This window comes from Varroa destructor, unplaced genomic scaffold, assembly GCF_002443255.2.
Source record: "Varroa destructor unplaced genomic scaffold, Vdes_3.0 BEIS01000003.1, whole genome shotgun sequence".
NCBI lineage: Eukaryota > Metazoa > Arthropoda > Arachnida > Mesostigmata > Varroidae > Varroa > Varroa destructor.
The window spans coordinates 53,883,302-53,897,397 of NW_019211456.1; positions in this window are offsets into that span (position 1 = coordinate 53,883,302).

Here is a 14,096-nt window from a genome sequence, read left to right on the forward strand (position 1 = left end):
ACAAACTTGTTAGAGCGTAACTACCGGACTTCATATCCTTTGCGAAACAGCATGCAACTACTGCGCTGATAGGTGGCTGCGAACGCACCGTCAACGGGGTCAGCTGTCAAAGTAAACGGAAATTGCTTTAGCGGCTAAAAGGGCAGAATTTTTGTGGAACAATTCGCCTAGATCGTAAACCACACTATACACCGTACGTTAAGCTATATACGACGAGTACCTACGCTGTGTATTTAATCTTCGGCACAACCATCGCTTTTGCTGTAGGAGTTAGATGTGCACCGCAATTCTGCCGGAAATGTGCAGAAAAAAAAAGCTAAACGTGCACTCCGTATGGTTTCTAAGCATGCGTTATATATCTATATGTACATTCTATGGTCATTCTACGATGAATACATTCTGAAGTAGAACTAACGAAATATTAAACGAAAACGATGTGTCGAATGACATCTCGAAAACGGTAGCCACACGTAACAAATCTAAAAAAAGCACAACCCAAAAACGCATTTGTCTGTATCGATGTCTTAACACGGTAAATACGTTATATAGACGTATGCATTGTTTATATAAAACTAGCTCTTTTCTGAATTTAAAATAATCGTGCATTTATCCCGTGTAATTTAAAAAACAAAACGGTTCGTGATCTATATATGTATAAAACAGTTATTTTACTGCAAAGACCAATGGTTCACACACTATCTTCGTTCGATACTTATAAACAATGCAAAACAGTTAATTCTTTCTGACTAACTAAAAATCACTGCTAGTGTTATTCTACATTCACCCAGTCAATTAGAGACGAACGAAACTCATTTAATATATATATATATATATAAATAATTTTATAAATCTGGAAACTTTAATTTTCCTGATATTGACGACTCTTTCGGGTTGTTTAACACAATTCTGCCAACGAGGGTTTACTTTGAAATTAAAGCAATTACCGAATTAGTGGAACCTGCTGATACCGAATAAAGTATGTCTTTCAAGAACGCATTTACTATTTCAACGTAAACTCGTGGTGTATAACATAAATGATTAGATTTTTTGGCTTCCGTTATGATTCCACCACTTCACTATTTGCGGTGGGTGATCTTTTTTTTGCGTCTGCTCTTACGAACAGGACATACGAAGCTAGGTATTGCACTGACACTTTAGGAAATGTAGATAATCTAATAATTTGTCCCCTAGCGTCATACCGATTTCAGATTGCACGAAGTTTCCGATTGGTTAAAGATTCACTAATCGAAATCGAAGGCGTTCATCTGGTGTACAGATATCAATTGTTATCGTTATCCTCTATTATTTTCAACGCGAACGCATTCAGCGAAATATTTTCTATAGAAATTTTGGGATTTCTGCAACCTGAAAAAAAAACCTGGAAAATTAAATTATTTAGTAAACCAGAAGTCCCAAACACCTGCGAAAGAGTCAAAGTACGAACGTTTATACCGCCAGAGGGCAGATAAACTCGTCCTTAAAATGGCCCCTCTTTTGATATTTGGAGATTATAAAAACTTGGTGGTTACACTGTTGCAATTTATTTTGGATGCTCTTCGTAGTATTGGGCAATGAGTCCATCTCACTTTTGGTTTTTCCAGTGCAAGGACTTATTAAAATGCATTTGGGTCATAGTCAATCACTTCTTTCCCACTATCTTCGTCATAAAAGAAAACACGAATTCTGAACGGACTACTATGCGGCTTTCATCATGTTTTAAACTCTTAAACTTCAGTTTATTGCAAGAGCTCAACGTATATCCGATTCCGCATTCATCGCTACATCGCGTTAACTGTTAAATATTCAGGAGTGTCTAGACTCTAGGACTTCACGTCTCTGTTTGACAATGATTTGCTGATTGCACGTTCTATCATAGGAACTGGCCTGTCCCTGGCGGACCAATATAATCAATAAAACAAGCCATGTGTACGTATACGAACTCCAGCTCCGTATGCTTACGTTCGCATATGCCTATACTCAATATACTGAGTGCGAAGAATTCAAGAAGATAAAAGCAATAAAAGGTTTAAAGAAACCCAATATGAAATTGAACAAACACACTTAACAATTTTTCCTTCGTTCCTTTACTATAAGAGCTTCATGCAGCTATATAAAATCACAAATTCTGTCTATTCGCGTTCTATTTAATAGGACACGATGCTTCCAGGTAACGTCAAAACCAAGATATAATTTAAAATACCAACAGAATACAATTGAACAATAAACACTTATTATAGAATTTGCATATCACGTCGCGCTTAAAGGAGGCTAAACAACAATTTTTACAAAAACATCATCGAGTGTTTTTTTTTCCTGTATCACAGGTTTTGGTAAAAAGAAAGGTGGAGTTGAATATATATACACAATGATTACCATTCTTAATACTTCTTTCGAAGTTTCTTATTTTAATCACGCTTTTGCTTGTTATGTATTCCTGTGTGGGCTTCTATCATCCTTATTCATCATGAGTTCCATCATTACAATACTTAACCAAGCATCTTTTCTTTTGTTTTAATTTTTATAAACCTAAAGCTTAAGCCAATAAATAAAAGCGACTTTGACTTAATTATAGGCATTGGCGGTTTTATAAAAATGTGCATGTCACAACTGTTAAAATTCGCACGCATTTATCTACAAAAAGGCTCAACTTGTCTTAATATAATGTTTACATTGTCATCGCAAGCTTTGTATTTTGCTCCATTAAAAAATGGCGTGTACATTTTGCCTTTAAAAGGAATGTACAATCTGTTCTGATACCGATATCCATATTGTCTTTTTTGGAAGCATTTGTTATTAACTCCACCTCATCCTGAATTTTTTAAAGTAACTATTTAAATAATACAAAAAATAAAACAGATTTCCGAAAAAAATTCAAAATTATGTCAAAAAATATATCTTTTGGTTACGCATTTGGAAGTTAGCTTTTAAATACTACTAAAGTAGGAGATGCTAAAGAAGCAAAGCTCATTTGTATATGGATTTACTAAGACAAACTTAATCGACTTTCCAGAATGTCGCCTAACAATTTTCTGAAATGTGCTAATTTAAAAATACAATGCGTTGTAACTTTTATAGGGTACTATGTTGTTCATCTTTTTCATCATAATATGGATAAAAACTTAACTTTCAGGTAGTGCTCCGAGTTAGAATGTTCAAAACTGAAATAGTAGTTTTCGTAAATAGTACTCTAAATAGAGATTAATTCCCTATCACAGAGCAACACAATCGCTAATAAATCTAAGCACACTCACCTTTGCATTCACCATGAGAACGCGATAACATTAGATTAGGAAAGACGAGGCAAGTGGCTAACGCTACATTAACATAGGAATATGTCAGTTGAAAAAGAATTGCAATATATGCAGTAACTTCCTTCACGGCGCATTTTATTTAACCTTTCCTTGAGTTGGCTAGGTACATTAGTAGCAGTTTTCTAATCAATTGAAACATTAAAAAACTATCGAACTATAAACTGTAAACAAATGCTTTCGTATAGATCTTGGGATGCCACAGCTAATTCTCAATTATCCTTAATTGAATCGACCATAATTTTCTAATAGTAAGATTACAGAAAATACTCTAGAACGTACTGTTATCATAAGTACAAATGTTTTAACTTCCTTTTTTATACTGTTAATACCAGTAGTGGAAAATTTGAAGATAAAAAAAAGTCTGGTTAATCTTAAGGTGCAAACATGCGTAGCCAAAAACAAGGTAATTTTCCGTCCCGCATCTTCCATTATACCACTTTCCGTATACTTAGGACAATCATTTCAGATTTTATGTGGAATTCTCGATGGCCAGTGTGATTCAACAACTTCAGAGTAAACCTTTTTCCCTTTCTATCCTTCACGCTTTTGTGCACAAAAATTTAGATCATTCAGAAAGATTACTATGCAACAAAGTTCTATCGACGCCAACAGGTCCTGAAAATTATTTCACTTCAGCTGTTCACAACAGATGTAAAATCTTTGAGACCCCCTTAGAAACAACTGCCCAAAATCTAGGTACCACAAGGATGATACCATCTTAGAATAACAAAATTTGGTATAGTTATACCGTGCCTTGAGTCTTTGAGATCTACTCCCTTCTGTTTTATTAAAATGCGTATAAAGCGGATTTGACTGTTAGTAAGAGATTTATTTTCATTATAGCAAAATGGCTAAATCAAATCGTAGACCAAGAAACCTAAAACAACACAGGTTTTAATCGCTATGCATCTGATCGACGTGATTTGAAAAGGGTCAGCCGCTATTTATAAAAGCTGCAGTAAAAAGATTACACCTAGACGGATATTAAAATAGCTAAAATAATGAATAACAGATTTAGGACTAATTGCCATTCGAAATGCATGAGGCATAACTACCACATCTGTATCGTAAATATTGTATTTTGACTTTTAACCCACCTGACGTCGAAACTATTAATCTCTTCTCATAAACATAAAAGATCTACAAAAAAAATCCGTAGTGCATTTTTCTGTACGCTGACGGGTCCCCCCAGCTGATAATCTTTGGGGTCCTTATGCACTATACATACCCTGTATACTGACTAATTCAATTGTTTCTGCCTTAATGGAAGCTTTGCGTCGCATACCTACTGTATAATGTTAAGCGTTAATAAGGAGAAACGCACACATTTGTAAGAGGTAAACCGAAACAGTAAAATTTTGAGGACTGGGCACCATTATTAAAAATTGTTTCGTTTAACAATCTGGCCAAATGTAATTTTTCAATAAATATTTGCGAATGAAACTCGATTTTTTAGATTAGTGCCTACCTACAACGACTACGTTGCACCGATAATGTTAGGGAACGACTTTGCAGTTCTGAAACTTAGTTCGATGTGCCGGGAATTTTAGTCTAAAAACTAAGAAAGAATATAGCCCCAATAATCGTGTTTCTTTCCTAACTGGTGCAATGGTTAATAATACTTGAAAAAAATGAACACGACAAACCTACGTTTGATTTCTCGGTATTTTGTGCATAAGTATTGTGGACACTTTAGGTTTGTAGACCGTCAAAGAGGATTGGGCCGAGGGCTAACCTATTTATAACACCAGGCAATTGACATTATATATTGGCAATGATTACTACAAACAGATTGGTTGGATTGAAAGCTCTTATTCACACGATGCGACCATTCTACTCTCTCATATTTATTTAAGTTTAGCGCAGTTGGTAATTTTGATAGGATTAGACGCGTAGTCTATTGAGATGGACAGCCGTAAATAAATGCTACGAGTTCTATGTCCTGTACTTGAGGCACCAGATATAGTTTTAAATAACTGGCTTTCAGTAGGAAACGAAGTACGTCTACGCACGTACTCGAACCTAAATCACCGCATATTTCTAAGTTTAGTAAAGACGGACGAACAGCATTGAACAGCTGGAAATCGCATAAGGTAGTCGCTACGTATAAAAGTATCATTGTATTGTAACATCAGGTTTGAGTTAAGAATACCAACAAGTATCGTCATCGAAATAAAATGTCATACTGAACAATAGAATATTCCTGAAATACTTAATAAAAACCGTATCCAACAGTTCTTTCTTGTGTCAATAGATAAAAGCGGCCCTACATTAAAAATATCTGGGAATGGGGCAACACCGGCATAAACTCTTAAAAGATATATCGAATGGCCTCCTAAAGTTCGTAAATGAGAGCACTATTCTACGTTTGCAGACTTGAATTTAAGATTTCCGTAATGGCGTGGTTCACGCTGCGAGAGAAAGTTGCATTCGTAGAAGCCTTCAATAACTTTTCTTTTTTAGTAGTAGGGGTCAGTCTGGTAACGAAAATCAACAATGCATCAATAACCATAACAACAAGAAGTGAATCATTACTTTGTTTGGCCTCAATACATAAGCCAGGTGTGTAAGACCACGAATCGGTGCCGTTTGATGTTGTCGGCCCAATCACGCAGAGACTAAGCTGTCCGGCTCAAAATTACGTTCATTTAAACTATTCTTACTCTGAAGTAATACTCAGTACAACTTAGAAGTATTCTTATTTATTTTTGCCTAGTTGGAGCTAATGTCATAGGAGCTTTTTAGTAGTTACACATTCCTTAGATTCATTATTTACTACTCCTTTAGCATAGATATAAATCTTTTCAAATCATACCATAGCGTAAGATCAAATGCTTTTTAACTAGACTGACTACTCCTTAAGCCGTTTGATACGTTTATCTTTTGTGATATTTTGTAAACGGTTAAAATATTTTATTGGCATGTCATTGTTAAGCAAAAGCTGGTACATGCTAGGCTCATAAATGTCTTCTCCAAAACCTGTAATAGACATTTGGTGAAATAAGAAGGACATGTTCTCTACTGAATAGAAGAATCGCCTCATCCGGGTAAATAAAGTGATTAGCTAAAGACCGCTTATGGACGACAAACTCTACTCATTCAACGGCCAGAGCTATCGCGTTCAGCTTTACTATATATAAAAGCACTTTGCATTTTGCTATTAAATTGCTAAACTCATTAAGTCACTACCACCTCAACTAAATTGCCTGAATACGTAGGTATATAGCTTTAGAAATTCTTGCTATGAGGTATTGAGTTCAATTCTTAGGTTTATGGCAGCCTATCAAAAGCACGATAAAAGTGAGAAAAACAAATAAAGTTTAGAGTAGTAATCAACGAGTAACCCGTCCGCCATTTAGAACGATATAAGTCTTCGAGATAATTAGCATAGTGGCTAGCAACGTACTAACAGGGCAGAGAATAAGATCATATAATTTACCTTCCCATTGTGATTTCAATTCTAGGTATAAAAATATAAATCTGTTAAATGTGAATTAAGCACACAACCTAAGTACGTTGAATTAGTATGTTCATGTAAAAATCAAATATATCGCCTCTCGAAGTGCCCTTATCAAAAGCAAAACAGTATTACATGAAGCGTGAAAAAAACAGTCTGGTCCTAAGATAAAACTGTGCTTATTCAAGGTGCAAACATAGGCCAATCAGTTAACGTGAACAAGAAGCAGCTATGGTTCAGATGCATCTTTAAGTTGCACTGTAGCAGCAGAGCTTGAAAAACCAAAAGCCAAAGCTTTTTTTCGAAAAATCGAAACTCTTTTCAGCCACGTACAAGAATACCTAATAACAAATGGTTTTATCATCTATCGGTCATTACGTACACTTACGCATTACGTACACATTACGTACTTACAGTCTAAGGTAAAAGTTAATATAAATATGAAAAATTGCATTATCAGAGAAGATTGTTGCATGCATATGTACATGATATTACCCTGACGGGTATTCCAATAGCGGCTTTCGCTCGCATTGTCGCTTTATGTCTTGGATGTATATTTTCTATTTGCAAGATCGATGCGTCCTGAAATTTCATTTACTTTAAGTTCTTTATCATTATTACGTCAGTTGAGAGATCCACCACTACTGATAGGCAGAAAGTTGTCCAAAAACCAAAGAACTACTAACATCGGGACTGTATTTTAGTTTGACGTCATAAGTGGAAAGCATTCACTAAAATGTCAAAATTAAGCTGCCAATTTATTGACATTTACTACGAAGCATGGAGGAAATCCACCATTGGGCAGACCGCAATATTATATACTGGAGGGAATAAACCTTCAGTTAGGAAAAGGTATGTCCACAGTTTAAAATATATGCTGTTCAAGTTTTAAAACCCACTTTTTACTGCAGACGTATTTTTTTTTATGTATTATATATATACATTTTTACCTTAATCAAATTTACCTTTTGCATTATATATATATAAAACTTGATAGATGCCAAAGCATTAGGCTTTTCTAATTGGTAATAATCTGCCTATCTGTCAACAAGTAGTGGAAAAAAAAAATGATATGTATATTTCTGTCTTTATGCTTTCGTGTACACAAGTCAAAGTCATAAAACCATACAAACCCAAAAATATGCCATAGTGGACCGGTATGGATCAAACTTTTATTTGTTTGATTTATAGGTTTGAAATCACATTAGCTCAATTTTCTTCCCATGCAAGGTTACTATATAATCGCCTTTTCACATTTAATCCACGAACGTAAGATTTTCGGAAAACAACATTTATAGGGAAAAAGCCAAGGCATACCTAATGACGCTAAGTTAGCTTTGTGAAATGCTGCCATTTCTAAGATTTTACTTTTGTTTTCATAAAAGCCAGTAAAGGTTTTTCATTTCTACTGATTTTACAAACAGCACAAATTGTAACCATTCGTCTGTTAGCACTGCGGACATTATAAGTCGTGTTCCTCTAGGCTCAGGAGCCAGCGGGTTATTTTCGAAGAAATTTGTCCACCTCGGATGCAACATTGTCACTCACAGCCTTAACGTGGCCACCATATAATTTCACATGGAACTTCTATGGTCGCATAGCTGCTATTATCGCCAAGCGATCCAGTTTCCGAGAACTTAAGCTTAACGTTTTTTTAGGTCATACACTGGCAACCGTAGGAGACCATATATACAATACAAAAACAAAAATGATCAAATTTATTATATACAAATAATGGAAAGCCGATCCGAAACGTTTTAAATATTCATAAAATTTGTGTTTTATGTAGTGTGTGTTACAATATATGTACGTAGGCATAAAAAAATTATCGAGGCTATCCGTCTTTAATAGCGGAAAAATTACATTGATTCACTATACGATCTCTACAGAGTTCCATGATAACAATTACGATTCGTTCAATACAGGTTTTGAAGATTCAAAAATCAGTTTATGTGTATTTTCAGAGATGTAAAGTTTGTACTTCAAAATTCTTCACCATTCTTCTTAAAAAACCCAAACGAGTGACTTCCGCTTTGAAGAAGTTTTCGGCAGTGTTTCGCTACTTTGAAAAACTCAATTTGGTCGTCATCCATTTGACGAACTAAAACACTTCCACCAGATGTTAGCACCAGCATATAATCTGAAATATGTTAATAGGTTAAAACGGACCCGTTACGAAGTGTATTGTTTACAAACAAATTTGTTTTATACTACCTCACCGCGATTGTCACGTGGTAAAAAGCATATCGGGGGACTTCTACCTCGAGGGAGCACAAGTTACACAACACCACATGAAAGATAAAAGTGAGGCTGCACTGAGAAGCATGTTGTTGTTTCGTGATTGAATACATATATTTCAAGGTTAAGTGAAATTTTATACCCGAAAAAACCAAGGACGAAATTAGGATCACTTTTGTACATGATGAATAATCGACAAATATGATAAATGCTTCGATACAAGGTAACAAATTGTCTACCGCTTGAAAACCGCGCGCTTTGTTCTAATTTCATAACTACGTTGAAAAACGTGGTTATTGACTTTGCATGAGATTCGCTTTTAAATCTTTGAAAAATGGATTAAAAGTGATTTCATTATGACCAAAATTCTAGAATTACATAAGTTTATTCTACGTTATTGGCGTCGATTCGATATGTCCATCACAACGGTTAGATGATAAGGTGGTTGCTGAATTCCCAGGCGTGTACTTTGGGTATGGATTTGCTAGATGGCATTTTCTACGTATAAGGGTTGAAGTCAACTGGTAAACTGACGTAGGCTTCTCATATAAGTTCCTTGCATTTATGGGTTTAACGCGGATCACTCAAAATAGCGCAAGTCATCGTTTTAATTTATAATGCGCAAGCGAAATAGTAGTGCTTTTTTACTAAATCTGAAAACAGCATGTATCGGGGGCGGTAGCAGGATAAAGTAAAAACACTGATTTCCTGACTCAGTTCACAATTCCTAATTTATAGATAAAGCTACGCTAGTGCTCAATGAAGCTGCTACCAAGCGAATGCGCATTTATTTACCTCGTAATCAACAATCATCTCTTCTCCTTTTCCATTTCTTTGTCTAGGCCACAGGGCTCTTTACCTATTACTCCTTCGACCACTGCTGCTCCGACACAGCGACCCACTCGTGTGTGTCAGTATTAGCCATAGCTATCAGAATGGGAAAAAGAATTTAATAACCGACACAGTTAATTCGCTCAGAGACGGCCTTTTTTGATCTTGCCATTGTTTCCGACGGCTTACGGGAACCTCGCTGTGAAAATTTTCACCAAACGTCTAGTAATATAATTTTAACGACATCGTATAATCATCAAGTGCAACTTTCTCAATGTAAATTTTCTGCATTTTCATTATTGTTACCCTTTTCCCCAGTGGTAACCCTATACATTTATCAGACTATTACTACATAACCTGTGCGAAGTCATACTTGAATAATTTGGCTAAATACTCATGCAATCGCTTGTTCCACGACAGGATTTGTATTATTCTAGATAAAAATAATCCTCCTATTTTATTCTTTTTTTTTGTTATATGCTTTCGTTAAAATTATTTTTGTCTTTTGAGTTATGGGGTGCCGCATGCCTTTAATTAGGCGTCGTCTGTGTTTCGAACAATATTCTTTGTTGACAATAATGTATTTATATTTAATTTGATCTGATTATGTAAATCACGTGGGTTAAGGTACATGAGATATAACTGAAAAGACAACTTCGAGCACAGTGCCGAAACAATGAAGATCAATCTGTGTGAAAAAATCTAGCTAATAAAAGAACATGTAAAAACAGTCAACTAATAATAATATAGTAATTGTTAATTAACTGCCTACTAAAAATATGGTGCTATATTATATAGTAGTATAATATTTAAAGAAAGGCAGTGAAAAGTATGGAAATAAAGAATACAGTAATTCGTTCATAACAAAAACCATGTGAATGAACTTAATATTTTTAATGTATTGGATAGGTTGTGTACCATCATTTGCAAATCGGAAAAGAAACAGGTTCAAGGCCATTCGAAGTGCATTGAAAGAGTCTTTTTGCAAGTATCTGCTTTTTAGGGCATAGGTGGCTTAATTTCAGTTGCTGAATAAAAATTGGGAGAACAGTGTTGCTTGACTGAGTTTGCGAGTACTATGCTGCATTAGCTACGTCTCTCAGCAATGAAAATGGATTCCATAGTTCTTGTCATTTCCTCAACAGAAAAAAACAAGACAAAAAGCTAAAAATAGAATTTCATAAAAATGCCAAATGAGTGAAGTAAATTATTATCAACAGTACTTCTTGAATTTCCGCTAAACTTAAAAATTTTATTTTTTTAGACATCTATAGGTTATAAAAAGCCTCTGTTTAGTAGATGTTACAGCTGTACAGTACGATGTACACAAATGGAAGGATCGCTAAGAAAATCCACGGCCAGGAAGTTGCATGTAAACATGATCGCTCGAATCGCCAAGATTAGTTGAAGATGCTATGGGCAAAAGCTATATCTTCAGGCGCTAATAATATATTAAGAAATCAAGCTCTTAGGTACTTATTACTGGGTTAAAAAGCGTCTAAAAGAGGCTCATTATATTTTATACTTATGCTTATGAATCCATCAGATTTAGAACTGCTGGTTAATGAGCCTAGAAGCAAACGGGGCCGAAATCTTGCATTTTTAGCCTTGGATCAGTAACGTTTGGTTTGAGACAAAGTATTTGCTGAAGCAGTATCTAAGCTAAATGAAGATTAGTAATGTCCCCGTGATGGTTTTATGGTGAGGTGTTTGCCTACCAAACTTAAAAACCGGCCAGATAGCATAGATCGAACGATAGGTATAGTATGGTTGAGCTTATGCGTAAACACACTTCATTTTATATTGGAAAATCCCATTCGTCTGAAGCAATATCAAGCGGCAGTATAGAACGTTGAACTCGAAGCATTTTATTTGGAATAAAATTTGCGCGACTACCGTTTCTAAAATCAGAACATGAACTAAATGAATCGTCTATCAATACATTTGCTCACTTTTTTTGTTTCAAAAAACTATGATTACTAGAACATGCCTTCTTTTACGTTACTTTATGTTTGGTATAGACCTTTACTTGAATAATTTTATTATAAAGCAACCTGGAAAATCAAAACAGTAAAACGTTAGTAACTAATCATAATAAAGTGGATTTTCAGATAACTGAATTTATAATTTATGTCCTAAGGTAAAGTAGAAATACCAATTGCTAGAGCTTTGCAGTCTGCTCTTACTAATATAGTTTTAATATTTGATAGCTGTTTTTCCAATTACCTGCATTAAGCACACATTAGTTAAATTAATAGCTTAATGCAAAACGAATGAAATAAAAATATACTTACGGTTAGAAAAAAAATTTGCAGTTACACCCATTCTCAGTGCTTTAGTGCCTAGAGACATTATCAAACCCAATATTCGTAAAAGGATTCTTAATTAAGCATATAATGCTCTCCGTGTGTTCACCATAGGCAAGTTTAATGAATTGTTGAATGAATATGCCCAGCATGGATAAGTTCAGTACTGCGTAAACACAGTATTAGCGATCAATACTACGTAGCCTGTAATACTAATAACTGTTTAAAAAATTTGGAATCTCCAGACAACGCTTAATAAACTTTTTAAATGGGCTCCTGAATTATATCACCCAAGCGGATCTACAGTGTATCGTCTACATTTATAAGAACCCAAAATAAATTCTGTTTTCAATACGTTTTATTTCCAGTGACTTGAGAAGAGAAATAGCATCAAGCCAAGGATTTGTAAAAGGCTAGAAAAACAATCATGGCGCAAAAAATAGGTTTGGTTAATTTTTAAAGAGGCAAGATTTCCCTGTCCACCTCGTAGATTATGTGAAAATGTCATTTGGTCTTAGCTAATAATTAATATATTATCCTGTGTACTCTATAAAGTGATTGTTATTATTCCCAAATAATTTTCAAGTGGTACGTATAGCGCGTTCTGTTATAGACGGAAGCATAAACCATGCCCATTTAATTAAACTGTATACCTTATCTAGACAAGATCGTTGTTATCATGCCTACTGGGATCTCTGGAACCTAAATCCGCAGGTGGTGCAGTTGTTATTGGATCATATTTGACAGCAATTTAAAGCCAAGCGCCACTATGTGGCCTTGATGTCCTATCCAGCGCTCCGGCAACCCGGTGCGACTCGCGGCACAGTAAAATCCAGCTCTACGACAAAAATGGCCGATAGCTGTCTGCTGTCGCCATCTACCCCAAAAACCAACTTCAAATTATCCATATTACATGAACACTTATATTTCACATATTTTTCTCTCTTCACACTTGAGCTTCGCCTATTACGAGGTAAATAGTAGTGAATTGAACTCACGAATAGCGCGATAACTCGTCAACACTAGTCGTGACGTCAGACAATGTCTGGTGGCATCCGATCAGGGTTGTTTTATACCGCGGTCATAGTTTTGTTATTCGGCTGGATCGCTGCAGTTGGTGGTGGTGAATTGAGCTTATGCTGCTGTGTGGTGTTGCGGCTTAACTTCCATTGGTGATCAGCAAGCATTGGCAGTGGTGAGACGACGGTCAGTCAACCCAGCTTGGATTTTGATTTGAGCATTTACTTGAACAACACATTTTAGTGTCAACCCATCGTTGGACGCTTTAGGTATCGTTGCTTACGGCCGGTGGCGGATTGTTTAATGCGCCCAGCGGCTCCAGTTGCAGTAGGAGCCCGTTGGGCGAGTGACGAACCAGCGAACAAACCAACGAGTGTACTTGTACTGGTAATAGTAGAAGTAAGCAAGCTTTTGCAAAGGGCTCCTGTTTTTGCAGGCCGTTATCGTTTGTCGGCTGCTGCTCGCGAGCAAGTTAGTGTCTCGTGAAGGGGTTTGAGTGGATCTGAGTAGTGAGGATTGTTGTGGTGGTGCCGTGGCCGGTGCTATCGAGTGCGGCCGCTGGGTGCCAGTTAGTCGCCGCGCCAGGCGCATGCGGGGCCTGTCGGAGGACGGTGAGACAGTCGGTTCTTGTAGCCGAGTGCGCGGTTGGGCGCGCACCCCCCACGGCCCAGCAGAGGGACGCCGGTGGGACACCCGGGGAGCAACATTGGGCGAATCGCGAGCAGGCACGCCCACGCGGGGGGAGCCCTCCACCAGCAGCAGCCGGGAGCAAAAGGTGCTAATAAGGACCAACAGCTCAAGGCCGCCAAGCACGACCACCCCAGGGCAGCCCCGATTAAGGGGGACAATACCAAGACCGAGGCCAGAAAGGCTCCTCTTACTAACGACGTGCACGCCGGTGACGGAAAAACACAGGCTCAATCCGGTGGTACA